Here is a 13,930-nt window from a genome sequence, read left to right as displayed (position 1 = left end):
TTGACACACTGCAATTTCTAGTCATGATATTCATTCTCTCACCTGCTTTCTTTGTCTCCATGTTCCCCATCTCGCCTATCGGTTTCCTCCTTCAGTGTCTCAGACCCCATGTGGTGCTGCCCTCGGCGGGTCTCCACCATCCTGTGTGTCCACCATCCTGTGTGTCCACCATCCTGTGTGTCCGCCAGCCCCAGTGCCAGCCTGAGGACTGCAGCGGTCACAGGATGTACATCGATGGGCACTGCCAATGCCAGGAGGGCTGGAATGGGACTGGCTGTGACAACCTGGTGTGCCAACCGCCCGCCTGCGGTGCCCACGGTGCCCACGGTGTCTGTACACAGGGTGAGTGATGACTGGTGAGGAGTGGGTACAGTTATTCTCTCTTGTGTTCTGAACAAGCTCTGAGGTCACAATGAAATGCCTCTTGCCTCTTTCTTTATCTATTCTTTCTCCTCTTTCTTATCTCATCTCTCTCCTGGTGCAGATGGCTGTGCGTGTGATGCTGGATGGAGAGGGGCGAACTGCGGCCAAGGTAATCAGCCGCTCTCTCTCTCTTTCTGGCTTGGTTTGTTTACACAACAAGTCTGTAATTTCTCCTGGTGTGAAACATGTTGCTTGTCCCCAGGACCCTATGATTTGTGAAGAATGTACTCTATCGAGCTTTGGCAATTACGATTGGTAGTTATAACGTCCACATTCCAGGGCAGTACTTTAACACCTCCTAGCCCTCACATTTTCTTTCACTCACTGCACCCTCTCCCAACCCCATGGTCCTATAATACACTCCTTAGTTTCCTGACCAAACCTGTATCCTACCTAAAACTTTATACAGTGAGGTCATGTCCTCATATCCTGTAATACTCCCTCCAAAATCTACAGTATCTGACCGTCCACCGATAACAGCTTACTTGTGTCTTAACTTATTTTATCTCTCTCTAAGTGTGTGATTTGGGTTTCTATGGTGACGGCTGCACTAATGGGGTCGTGTGACCCTGTTTACGGTGGCTGCAGCTGCCCCATTGGTTTCCATGGTGAATCCTGTGAACAAGGTGTGTTTATACATGGGTGTGTGTACTGCTAGTAGTGTGGCAGGATAAGTGTGTAACTCTGCTTGATTGGTGTACACCTAACAACCTTTCATGATCCTCCAAAGCAAATTCGTAATCCCCTCTCAATTTCTAATTTCTCTTTCCCATTCCCCGACATTCCCTCACCTGTTTCGATAATGGCACCTTGGCGCACTTCCAATGTAATGCCTTATTCCCAGTCTCACAAGGATAACGGTGATCAACAAAAGCTTTCCCAGTGGTCCGGCTAGAACATTCCCTCTCTGTACGAGTTTTGCCAATAGTCTCGCTTCAAATCTCTGAATGAACAGCTGGAACGCATTAGCCCTAATAGGCTAAGCCTACGTTACATCACTTCCTTGGTCCTCTGATGACCAAATCCTGGACTGAATACCTTTTGCTTTGGAGATTAAATGAAGCTTTTGTTGAAGTCGTATTGTCTGTCAGAGCCTTTTCACTCTTCATGTACATCATTGCTGTAGTTCCCATGTATTATGGACTAGTTATACGTATATGTGACAATTACATATGGTGAACAGTATCTTCAAGTCCCTTAGAAGGTCTAGGAAACCAAAACATTGGTACTAACCCCTGATGTTGCAAGCTAGAGCAGTGGTTTTCAGGAAGGAAGTTTCTTAACTTTAAAGCTTTATTGTATTTTCCAGTGACATCTCATCCTGTTTCCTTGGTGTCTCTTACATCCCTTCCTGTGTTCCCCTCCCCACACAGTGGTATGAGGCCACCCGTAACACCCGCGCCTGCTCTGAGCACTATTAGTTGCAGTAACTAAACGGATCACAACATACTGCATAAAGAGGTTTACAAGCCTCTTCATGATGTCTGCACCTCAATCTCTAAAGAGTACTAATAGTTTCATAGTTGTCATCCTTTAAAGTGTCTTGTATTGTATGTGGACCACTTCATTCAAAGCCTGCTAGCATAGGTTTTCTGTTTTATTGGTTCCCCATCATTACATGGTACAGACATTCAGGATATGTTTCAGTTGGCTGTATGTAGTCTAGGGCTGCCCCCAACAACAACAAAAACATTGTTTGACTGACGTCGTCTGTACCTTCGACCAATCGATTGGTTCGATATTTTTGAAACGTGTATTTTTCCATATAGATACATCCTATGTATTTTGATAAAATCAACTGTATGCATTGAGCTTGTCTGACACTTTAAGCTCACTGTTTGATTAAATAAGACGCAAATGACTCTAGAGGGAGCCAGAGATCTAGATAACCAGAAGAAAAACCTTAACCTGACCCAACCATCCCTCTCCTGATGGCTTTTTCAGATTCTGCCATTGTTCTCCTGAAGTTGCCGGTAATAGGCTGCACGAGGAGTCGGCAACCTTTTTTACATGTGGAATGCCAATTTATCTTACCATATCTACCGATCTGTGTGCCAGTTATGGTTTTCATATGCACATTTATAATAAGGTTTTATTTCAATCATTGTCATGTGGTTAATCAAAATTATATCTAAATTAAAATGATACAAACCTTAAAAGTAACTTCTATTGCCATTGGTCAACTATGTAAAAATAGCCTACATAAAGCCAACAAATAAAAACATTGCAGCCTGCCGGTAGAAAATATCCTATAAATGATATTGGCTATGCATGGCCTTTCTGCAATGAACTTGAAACATTGTATTAATTTGGGTCTGGTCTGAAGCTTTCTCTAGCAAACTTGCAACATTGTATAAAATATTCTGGGCCCTCTGTTTCAGGCTCCTGTGAGCTCTGGACAGACACAGCTGTAGGCTATTTGCGCAAGTGATAGGAAGCAGTGCTTGACTTGGGCAGGAGCTCACTGGAGCTGAGTACCGACACCTAAAATATCCTACTGCTTGAGCTCCAGCACCCAGAATGAGACCAGGACCTATTTCAGTCCAAGTCAACCACTGATGAGAAGTAATCGGGTAGGCCTATTCAATGATGTTTCCACTGGATCAGAGAATGACATTTTTCTGGAAAGATTTTTCAAATATATTGAGGGACTATAGTCATTCTCAATGCATGTAAAAATACTTTGTTTGCTTGCTGTTCGAGGTGAAAACATTACTTTGAACCTCCACAAACATTACTTTGAACCTTCAAACATTACTTTGAACCTCCACAGTTCCACAGCTTAACCACCACAGCGGTGGTTAAGCCAATCAGAAATACTATCAGATCCCCAAATGGACACATTTATATGCTTAAAGTTGTCCGCAGGCCAGGTAGCCTATAGATCTACTTCTAAGCGTAATCAGGTGCACGTCCTTACTCAACATTGACAGGAGCGCTCCAAACAAAAGACAGTGACTAAATTGACAGAACTCGTAAATGGGTTGAAATAAACCAAAACTTGTTCCTCACAAGTGTTGCATAGGTTGTGCCCTCTGCAAACAATGTGTCCACTCTGACAATGAGAACGCTAAAAGGAATAATATATTGAATGCATCAACAGAAATTACCGTAGCCGAACAAACATTGTAGATTGGCAATTAATGGCAAATGTACAAATGGTGATCTATGTAATGAGAAATTGATATACACTAACAATCAAACACAAATGATTCACACAATGAAGTTATGAAACAATGAATGTGCACAAATTGGTGGAAGAGCGCATTCTGGAGAGAGAAGCGCATCTGGGTGCTTCGTGGTCAATCCAAAGTCTGCATTGGCCATGCAGTATTTACGGAGATACGGCCTCTGCAGAAGTCAGGGCATTCATACTACTTCCACTTCGCGGTGAGTTTGTGTTTAGACAGGATGTAACGCTCCCATCAACCGTCAACCAATCATGTCAATGTGGAGCTATACAGAGCCCTTCACATTGTTACATTTGTCAGGTACGTGGCCTCTGCGTGCCTCCAGAGGCACCGTAAATTGCCTCACACCCTCCATACGGAGTCTCCGACCACATATTCGGATCAAACATAAATTGACTTAGTCTAAGCCACATTTTAGTCTAGTCTTAGTCGACCAACAGCCTGTCGACTAATTGGGGTCAGCCCTAATGTGGTCGTCCTGTGTGTCTAATGTTATGTTTTTTCGTTGTAGTACAAATCAGGAAGGTTTATCTCTGAGATGATCTCAACTGTCCCAGCACACCCAGACTAATTTCCCTTCCATGTATTACTTCATTTCATCTCTTCCCCTCTCTTGTTCCTGTCTGTCATTTTACCTCACTCCTTGTTCGTTACTTGTTGGCCTTGCTTTCTCAATTCAAAGGGCTTTATTGGCATGGGAAACATGTTAACATTGCCAAAGAAAGTGAAATAGATCATAAAAAATAAACACTGAACATTACACTCTCAAAAGTTCCAAAGGAATAGACATTTCAAATGTCATATGGCTACATACAGTTGTAACGATGTGCAAATTTGGTGAAGTACAAAAGGGATAATTAAATATGGGTTGTATTTACAATGGTGTTTGTTCTTCACTGGTTGCCCTTTTCTTGTGGAAACGGGTCACAAATATTGCTGCTGTGATGACACACTGGTATTTCCCCCAATAGATTTGAGAGTTTATCAAAATTGGATTTGTTTTCACATTTTTGGTTTGTCTGTGTAATCTGAGGGAAATATGTGTCTATGGCCATACATTTGGCAGGAGGTTAGGAAGTGCAGCTCAGTTTCCACTTCATTTTGTGGGAAGTGTGCACATAGCCTGTCTTCTCTTGAGAGCCAGGTCAGCCTACGGCGGCCTTACTCAATAGCAAGGCTATGCTCACATAGTCAAAGCTTTCCTTCATTTTGGGTCAGTCACGGTGGTCAGGTATTCTGCCACCAGGTATTCTGCCATTCTAGTTTGTGCTTTTTATTTTTTATTACTTGACACATTGGAAATGTCTTTTTGTTTTCTCATGTGGTTGGGTCTGATTGTGTTAGACCAACTTGCTTAGGGGACTCGTGTTAATTTCTCTGTAGGTGATTGCTTTGTTATGGAAGGTGTGGGAATCACTCACTGTCGGTCTCCCCCTCCCTTACTCTGCTGGTTGTGTCGCAATGTAGGGCATAGCAGGGATGTGTTCATGAGCTCTCGTAAACTCTGATGTATGACAGGCACGTGCAGACTGGAATCTTACTCCTCAGCACACCACATTGTTTATCTCAGTGCATCACACAGAGGTAGTGGATCACACTATCTCTGCTATTTACTCTAGTTCTTTGTTGGTGGTGTTTTTATGTGTGGGGGTTGGAACATATCAATGCAACACTACACTGACTCATTCCCTGTTGACTTTCTCGTGTGTTATAACTCACCCCCTCCCGTAGTCCTTCATCCCATGTCCTCTAAGCTTGATCGCCCATTTCAGTCTCAATGTAGCCCAGCACAGTGCACCTTATCAGGATGATGAGCTGACTGGCCCTCACCATCTACTGACTGCCTGGCTGCCACTCACAGCACACGTGCAGGAGTTTAAAATATTTAGACCCCTGTGAAAGAGGTGGGGGGCTTAGTCTGGCCATGTTGGGATGTATGTCACAAACTAGAGTAACCCTAAAAAATCCCCAGTCCTCTACATATACATATGTCAAGTTTAATTTCTTAATAGCTTGTTTACACTAGTATGTAAATGTACAGTGCCTTCAGAAAGTATTCATACCCCTTAACTTATTCCATATTTTGTTGTTATAGCCTGACTTCAAACAGGATTGAATATATTTTTGGGGTGACCCATCTACACCCAATCCCCCATAATGGCAAAGTGAAAACTTGTTTTTAGACATTTTTGCAAAAAATGTTTCTGTTAAATACAGAAATATTTCATTTACATAAGTATTCACACCTGTGAGTCAATACTTTGTAGAAGCATCGTAGTCTCTAAGCTTTCCACACCTGGATTGTACAACATTTGCCATTTTAATTTCAAAAGCCTTCAAGCTCTGTCAATTTTTTTGTTGATCAATGCTAGATGACAAATTTCAGTTCTTGCCTTAGATTTAAGTCAAAACTGTAAGTCAGCCACATTCACAGTCTTCTTCATAAGCAACTCCTGTGTAGAATTGGCATTGTGTTTTAGGTTATTGTCCTGTTGAAAGGAGAATTCATCTTCCAAGTGGCGCTGCGGTCTAAGACACTGCGTCTCAGTGCAAGAGGTGTCACTACAGTCCCTGGTTCGAATCAAGGGTGTATCACATCCGGCTGTGATTGGGAGTCCCATAGGGTGGTGTGTAATTGTTCCACTGGTTTGGCCAGGGCAGGCTGTCATTGAAAATAAGAATTTGTTCTTAACTGGCTTGCCTAGTTTAATTGAAAAAATATATCTCACTCTACCGGTCAAAAGTTTTAGAACGTCTACTCATTCTTTATTTGTACTATTTTCTACATTGTAGAATAATAGTGAAGACATCAAAACTATGAAAAAACACATACGGAATCATGTAGTAACCAAAAGTGCCACACAAATCAAAATATATTTGAGATGCTTCAAATAGCCACCCTTTGCCTTGACAGCTTTGCACACTCTTGGCATTCTCTCAACCAGCTTCATCTGGAATGCTTTTCCAATCTTCTTGAAGGACTTCCCACATATGCTGAGCACTTGTTGGCTGCTTTTCCTTCACTCTGTTGTCCAACTCATCAATCTCAACTTGGTTGAGGTCGGGCGATTGTGAAAAAAGATAAAGAAAAACCGTTGAATGAGTAGCAGTTCTAAAACTTTTGACTGATATTTGAGAAAGAAAATTGTCTGGTGGAAAGCAGGGTTTTGCCTGTGCTATGCTCCATTCTGTTTTATTGAACAAGTCCCCCTATCCTCCTGAACAAGTCCCCCTATTACAAGCATACCATTAAATTAATGCAGCCACATGTATGCTTAAATGGAGTGGTGCCTAATGTGTTGTATTGGATTTGCCCCAAACATAACTATATTCAATACAAAAGTTAATTGCTTTTCCACATATTCTGCAGTATTACTTTAGTGCCATGTTGCAAACAGGATGCATGTTTTGGAATATTTTTATTCTGTACAGGCTTCATTCTTCTCACTCTGTCATTTAGGTTAGTATTGTGGAGTAAGTACAATGTTGTTGATCCATCCTCAGTTTTCTCCTATCACAGCCATTCAACTCAACTGTGTTTTAAAGTCACCATTGGCCTCATGGTGAAATTCCTTAGCGGTTTCCTTCCTCTCCGGTAACTTAGGAAGGCAGCTGTATATTTGTAGACTGGGTGTATTGATACGCAATCCAAAGTATAATTAATAGCTTCACCATGCTCAATGGGATATTCAATATGTACCTACCAATAGGTGCCCTTTGCGAGGCATTAGAAAACCTCTCCGGTCTTTGTGGGTGAATCTGTTTGCAATTCACTGCTCAACTGAGGGACCAATTATCTGTATGTGTTGAGTTAGTCATTCAAAAATCATGTTAAACACTTATTGCACAGAGTGAGTCCATGCAACGTATGTGACTTGTTAAGCAAATCTTTACTACCTTTAGGCCATAACAAAGGGGTTAAATACTTATCGACTCAAGACATTTCAGCTTTTCATTTGAAATTTGTAACAATTTCAAGAAGCGTCATTTCACTTTGAAATTGTGTGTGTAGGCCAGTGACCATCTAATTGTCATCCATTTTAAATTCAGGCTGTAACACAACACTGTGTAAAAAGTTAAGTGGCTTGTATTTGCTTGAGGCCATGTTGAGGAATAACAAATTGTCGCATTTGTACTTTTGTAGTTTTTTTTTTTACATCCTTTTTGCATTTTAGTCATTTTCTTTGTCCTCCATTTAAGCTGAGAGTCACAGCTAGTGCATTCAAACAAGGAAGCTGAAGTGACCATCTATAGTTGGTATGATAATGTGAGCATCATAGGGGTGTGTGAGGATGAGACTTTAGACATGGAGAGTGGTTTCTGGAATTGCTGTTTCCACAGCTGGCCATTGTCTTGCTAATCAGATGTTTGCAACATGGAGAGAGGAGGAGACACACAAATCCAAGCCTTATCTCTGAGTAAGTGCCAAAGGTCATATCAGCTGAACTCCCTCCCTGCTGTTAACCACCTACAAATCAATCTAACCGTCCTCCTCGCATGCACAGCCACGCTCCCTCCTTTGAATCCCTCCGTCGCCCTCCTATTGTAAATCAATGCAGATGACCATTGTGCAAAACACAACCATGCTATTTTTCACAGCTTGGCTCTGACAGAAATTCATAGTCATTTAATCAATCATTTTTTATTTTTTATTTCACCTTTATTTAACCAGGTAGGCTAGTTGAGAACAAGTTCTCATTTGCAACTGCGACCTGGCCAAGATAAAGCATAGCAGTGTGAACAGACAACACAGAGTTACACATGGAGTAAACAATTAACAAGTCAATAACACAGTAGAGAAAAAAAAGGGGAGTCTATATACATTGTGTGCAAAAGGCATGAGGAGGTAGGCGAATAATTACAATTTTGCAGATTAATAACACTGGAGTGATAAATGATCAGATGGTCATGTACAGGTAGAGATATTGGTGTGCAGAAGAATAAATAAATAAAAACAGTATGGGGATGAGGTAGGTAAAAATGGGTGGGCTATTTACCGATAGACTATGTACAGCTGCAGCGATCGGTTAACTGCTCAGATAGCAGATGTTTGAAGTTGGTGAGGGAGATAAAAGTCTCCAACTTCAGCGATTTTTGCAATTCGTTCCAGTCACAGGCAGCAGAGAACTGGAACGAAAGGCGGCCAAATTAGGTGTTGGCTTTAGGGATGATCAGTGAGATACACCTGCTGGAGCGCGTGCTACGGATGGGTGTTGCCATCGTGACCAGTGAACTGAGATAAGGCGGAGCTTTACCTAGCATGGACTTGTAGATGACCTGGAGCCAGTGGGTCTGGCGACGAATATGTAGCGAGGGCCAGCCGACTAGAGCATACAAGTCGCAGTGGTGGGTGGTATAAGGTGCTTTAGTGACAAGACTATTACAGTGGGAGGAGGTGCTCTTGTTCTCCATGGACTTTACAGTGTCCCAGAACTTTTTGGAGCTGGAGCTACAGGATGCAAACTTCTGCCTGAAGAAGCTGGCCTTAGCTTTCCTGACTGACTGCGTGTATTGGTTCCTGACTTCCCTGAACAGTTGCATATCGCGGGGACTATTCGATGCTATTGCAGTCCGCCACTGCAATAACAGCGTGTCCACTGCTATGTTTGATGTTCTAATATTTGAATGGACAAACAGTGCAGGGGCCATATGCATTTAACCCCTTACCTTTCATACGCTAGTGAGGGATTGTTTTGAGTTGCTATGGTTTCTGCCAAGTGCTCTGGAGGGTTTTTCTCCACAATTGGAGTGGGAGGTTCAAGTTTGTTTATTCATTGCTCATCTTTCTCTGCCTTATCGCTCTTCGACCATCTGATCATTTATCACTCCAGTGTTAATCTGCAAAATTGTAATCATTCGCCTACCTCCTCATGCCTTTTCCATACAATGTATATAGACTCTCTTTTCTTTTTCTACTGTGTTATTGACTTGTTAATTGTTTACTCCATGTGTAACTCTGTGTTGTCTGTTCACACTGCTATGCTTTATCTTGGCCAGGTCGCAGTTGCAAATGAGAACTTGTTCTCAACTAGCCTACCTGGTTAAATAAAGGTGTTCTCAACTAGCCTACCTGGCTAAATCAAGGTGTTCTCAACTAGCCTACCTGGCTAAATAAAGGTGTTCTCAACTAGCCTACCTGGTTAAATAAAGGTGTTCTCAACTAGCCTACCTGGTTAAATCAAGGTGTTCTCAACTAGCCTACCTGGTTAAATAAAGGTGTTCTCAACTAGCCTACCTGGCTAAATAAAGGTGTTCTCAACTAGCCTACCTGGCTAAATCAAGGTGTTCTCAACTAGCCTACCTGGTTAAATAAAGGTGTTCTCAACTAGCCTACCTGGTTAAATAAAGGTGTTCTCAACTAGCCTACCTGGCTAAATCAAGGTGTTCTCAACTAGCCTACCTGGTTAAATAAAGGTGTTCTCAACTAGCCTACCTGGTTAAATAAAGGTGTTCTCAACTAGCCTACCTGGTTAAATAAAGGTGAAATAAAAAATATAAAAATTCCTCCTCCCGTTGTCACTCATCGTCCTACAAATGTTCCTTTTTGGGGAACATATCAATGAATCCTCTTCTGATAATGATAATAAAAGTGGGTTGGATTTGGATTGAATATGTACATTTTCCAAGCGCTCTAAATGCCGCAAATACACCACTTCCAATGCTCTCCCCTGTTCTCGCTTCTCATCCCTCATCTCTCCCCAGGCAGCGCTTGCTCATTGTCACTGGCCTGTTGACCTTTCTGCTGTTGGCCAGCCTGGTGGGTCACCTGATCAAGATGTGTCGGGGGTCCGCGGCTCACCACCCCGTCCGTGTGGACAACTCCTACGTTTCTCCGACAGAGATCAATGGTGGTGTGTGCGGTTCAGGGGTCCGAGGGAAAGGGTCGCAGCTCAACAGAGGAGTATTCGAGATGGAGGACTGACTCCCAGGATAAACTGTGGTCGTGTGCGTGCTGAGGGAGGGTGATGGGGGACGGGTGGGAGTGAGCCTACCCTGTTAGGACTGTCTGGAGAAGCTCTCTCTAACATACTGTAAAGAGGGGAGAAAGGTTTAGATAGAGAATGGGTTGCAATCAATAAAGGAGAGGAAGAGATGGAGCCAGGGATAGAGAAGGGCATAAAGAGGTCAGGGAGGGAGGGAGGGAGGGAGGGAGGGAGGTAGGGAGGGAGGGAGGGAGTGCGGAGGGAGTGTGGAGGGAGTGCGGAGGGAGGGAGAGCTGACAAGGCCCTTGGATGTTTCACACTCTATCCCTATTTGAAAGAGGGCTATTTGTATTCTCCCCCCCGGCTCGTCACTCACCATCTCGTTATCCAGAGTGGATGTAAAGAAAGAGAAACAGCCTGAAAAGAAAGGCATGAAGTAAAAGGAGGAAGAAAATAACTTCTTTCACCCTTTGTACTTTTTTATACTAAATTACTTTTATTGTCCTCCACTATAGATTTTTCTAAGTGACAAAAAAGGAACAATATGCCAACATATTTTATTGTGTCTAATATCAACAGTAGACCATTTGTTTACCAACTAGGATGTATGTGTCCCTATAAGAATAGGTATTTTAAGGGGACATAAACAGAGAAGAGGATTCTGGTCCTTTTATTGTTGGCCACCCTGATGTTTGCAATCCTGTTCCACAAACATGGGATGGATTTATCCACCTGTTGCCATGAGAACAAACAAGTTAAGAACTTTGAACCCTAGCCAGGAAATCCCCAACGCTCCAACCCACTGAACCTTGTATTTATGGAGTCCACTTGATCAAATTATTCAATGTGAATGCACCGGGGTTCACTGGGATTGTTTTTAAGATTTCCAAACTGTTTTTTTCTGTCTGAAGTTTCCACCAGCCCTGTGAAGCACCTATTTTTGTAACCGTTCAGATAAACTGTTGAAATCCTGTTTAAATGATGTCTGGGTGCCAAGTGTGCTTCTGGTTCAGCCAAAATTGTCTTAGGCAGCAGCAGTAGGGGTTTTGAATGCAGAAATAAGCATGTACCCAAACTAGTTTGACAGTTAAAAAAAAAAACTTTGTCTGACAGAGTAAGTTTGTTGACCGCTCCTTGACCCCAATCTCAATTCTTTAACAGAAAGCCTCATTCTCGTTATTTTTCAGTTGAGTCCTCTCACAGAGACAAGGAAATTCTTTATGGCCTTTATTTATTTTCCATATGAGAATTGTGTGGCGGCTTGGTGAGGTAGGGGGACGATGAGACTATTGGGGTAGTATATGGTCATAGTGGGGGGTGTAAGGGAATGGTGTGATTATGTTGGGAGAGTGGGGATGTAAAGAGGGATGATCAACTTTAATAAAACTGTGTGTGTATATATATACATATATATGTCACATGCACGGTTTCAATTCACCATGTTAAATATCAGAGAAAATACAAATTAGTCTGTTCTGTAAAAAAAAATATATGTGTGTGTGTGTATATATATATATATATATATATATATATATATATATATATATATATATATATATATATACACACACACACACACACACACACACATCAGGTTAGGATTCACTGAGACATTCCAGGGGTGGTTATATTACAAGGCTGTGGGAGAACATTTTATGGGAAATGTGTTTGATGGTGTTGTTACATGTGTATTTAACATGCAGGTTACCAGATTGTGGTCTATATGGAGGCTGTTAGGGAGTTGGGTTGTCCCACTGAGACGGCTAATGACTTGTGCTCAAAAACATTGAAAGGACTTTATACAGTGATAATGACTCACTGTGTGCTAGCGATGCTGTTGTGTTTGTATATTTACCTATCTTGACTCGCACTTCCTTGAACTGGTGAAGAGAATGGAGGAATTTCATTTGCGCTCTCACCATTAAACTTCAGGCAAGGCAAAATGCAAATCAAGGTGGTTGCTTGAGTAGAAGTTTGTTTCAATACATTTGCCTGTTGGAGAGTTGCGAGACTGGTTTTGTTTGGTAAATTGTAGACGTTTTATGCTGCTTCTGAGCTAGATGGCCAACAAGAGGTATCCGGCCTCAATACCCTGGAACATATAGGTGGCAGGTAGCCTAATGGTTGGAGCATTGGGCCAGTAACCGAAAGTTCCCTAGTTCAAATCTACGAGCCATCAAGGTGAAAAATCAGTCTGTGCCCTTGAGCAAGGCACTTAACTGTAATTGCTCCAGGGTCACCCTGGCTCTCCAGGGTCACCCTGAGGGTGTCTTGGGAAGATTAGGGATATGCAAAAAACACATTTCCAATTCACACGTGTATTTACTTGGAAAAATATAAGCACCCACTGAATGATCAGTTCATTACACACGGCTTGTGATTAATTGGCCTTTTGCTTGAGTAGTTTTTTTTGTACGCTTTTGCTGTAATAGTCTTGGCATATTATAAAAAACCATTTTCTGTTGTTCAGTTGTAGCCCAGCGTGGGTTGTTGTCTGTGTTAACTAGCCAGAGTCCGAGCCAGGCTGCGGAACACCGGTAGCGTTTGCCGGCCAAGAGTATTTACCAACTCTGAACAGCGTGCCGGACATAATTTGCAAACCGATTCTACATGTAGAATCATGCTAAATTTCGTCAGAGGTCCACCAGTGGGTGGTCCCTAAAACGTACCGAACCTAGCATAATGCCAAATAATTGGGGGTTGATTTAGTCTAGTTTTGAACAAATGTATATTATCTCTTTTTGTTTTACTCAGGCAAGGAAATAATTGTTTAGTTCCCATCCCATAAGGGACAGGAATTGCCACTTCAATATTTATACGTTTGATAATATGTTAATATTTGTCAAGGAATGTATTTGATGCACTTGAGTCATGCATAGTGTTAATCACAAACTAAAGTCAATGAACTAAAACTGGTGTAAATGTTTCTCATGCTTGTGCCTCCTTTACAGTCATCGCTGTGAATGACTCGCATATCTTGTCTACTTGAAACGTATTGCCGTTAATATGCAAATGCAAGAATTGAGAACAACAAACTGCAGTTTAAGGTGGTTGGCATGTCACTGCTGAGTTTGTGAAGATTGTTTTTCACCAATAAAGCCATTTTTTTTTCAGTATCAATGTCTTGTCTGGGATAGGTTGGTGCTATTTAGGACTTAATTCATACACCTCATTCACCAGTGGTTTATTTTGGTAGACAAAGTAGCCATGTCCGTAGTCTGCCTCCACAACCGTAATTAACTAATTTGATTTATTTTTAGCGTCTCGTGAGTCCATTACATGTTGGTGCTCAACAGTCAAGGTTATTTTCCATGGGAGTGACTGACTGGATAGCCCACCCAATCACTTGCTGACTCGCACATGTCTGCCCTGCCTTCTCTGTCCTGTTCAGCT

The 13,930-nt window shown here is 42.1% G+C and overlaps 1 protein-coding gene across 7 annotated transcripts in view; it reads left to right on the top strand.

The window, feature by feature from the left end:
* LOC109908212 (tumor protein p53-inducible nuclear protein 1) overlaps window positions 1-13,930 on the top strand; it is a 34,350-nt gene that overhangs the window by 4,033 nt on the left and 16,387 nt on the right. For 4 of the 7 annotated variants that reach the window (XM_031788925.1, XM_031788943.1, XM_031788928.1 and 1 more), the window contains exon 1: window positions 485-532. The gene's annotated coding sequence lies outside the window, so the exon portion shown is untranslated. Of the gene's footprint in view, window positions 1-95; window positions 343-484; window positions 533-13,930 lie in introns of those variants that run through there. The other 3 variants (XM_031788914.1, XM_031788933.1, XM_031788947.1) reach the window with 3 other exon arrangements.

The sequence above is a fragment of the Oncorhynchus kisutch genome, linkage group LG2 (genome assembly GCF_002021735.2).
Source record: "Oncorhynchus kisutch isolate 150728-3 linkage group LG2, Okis_V2, whole genome shotgun sequence".
NCBI classification, from domain to species: Eukaryota; Metazoa; Chordata; class Actinopteri; order Salmoniformes; family Salmonidae; genus Oncorhynchus; species Oncorhynchus kisutch.
The sequence above is the reverse complement of the archived record's forward strand: the minus strand, read 5'-3'. Positions and strand labels throughout refer to the sequence as shown.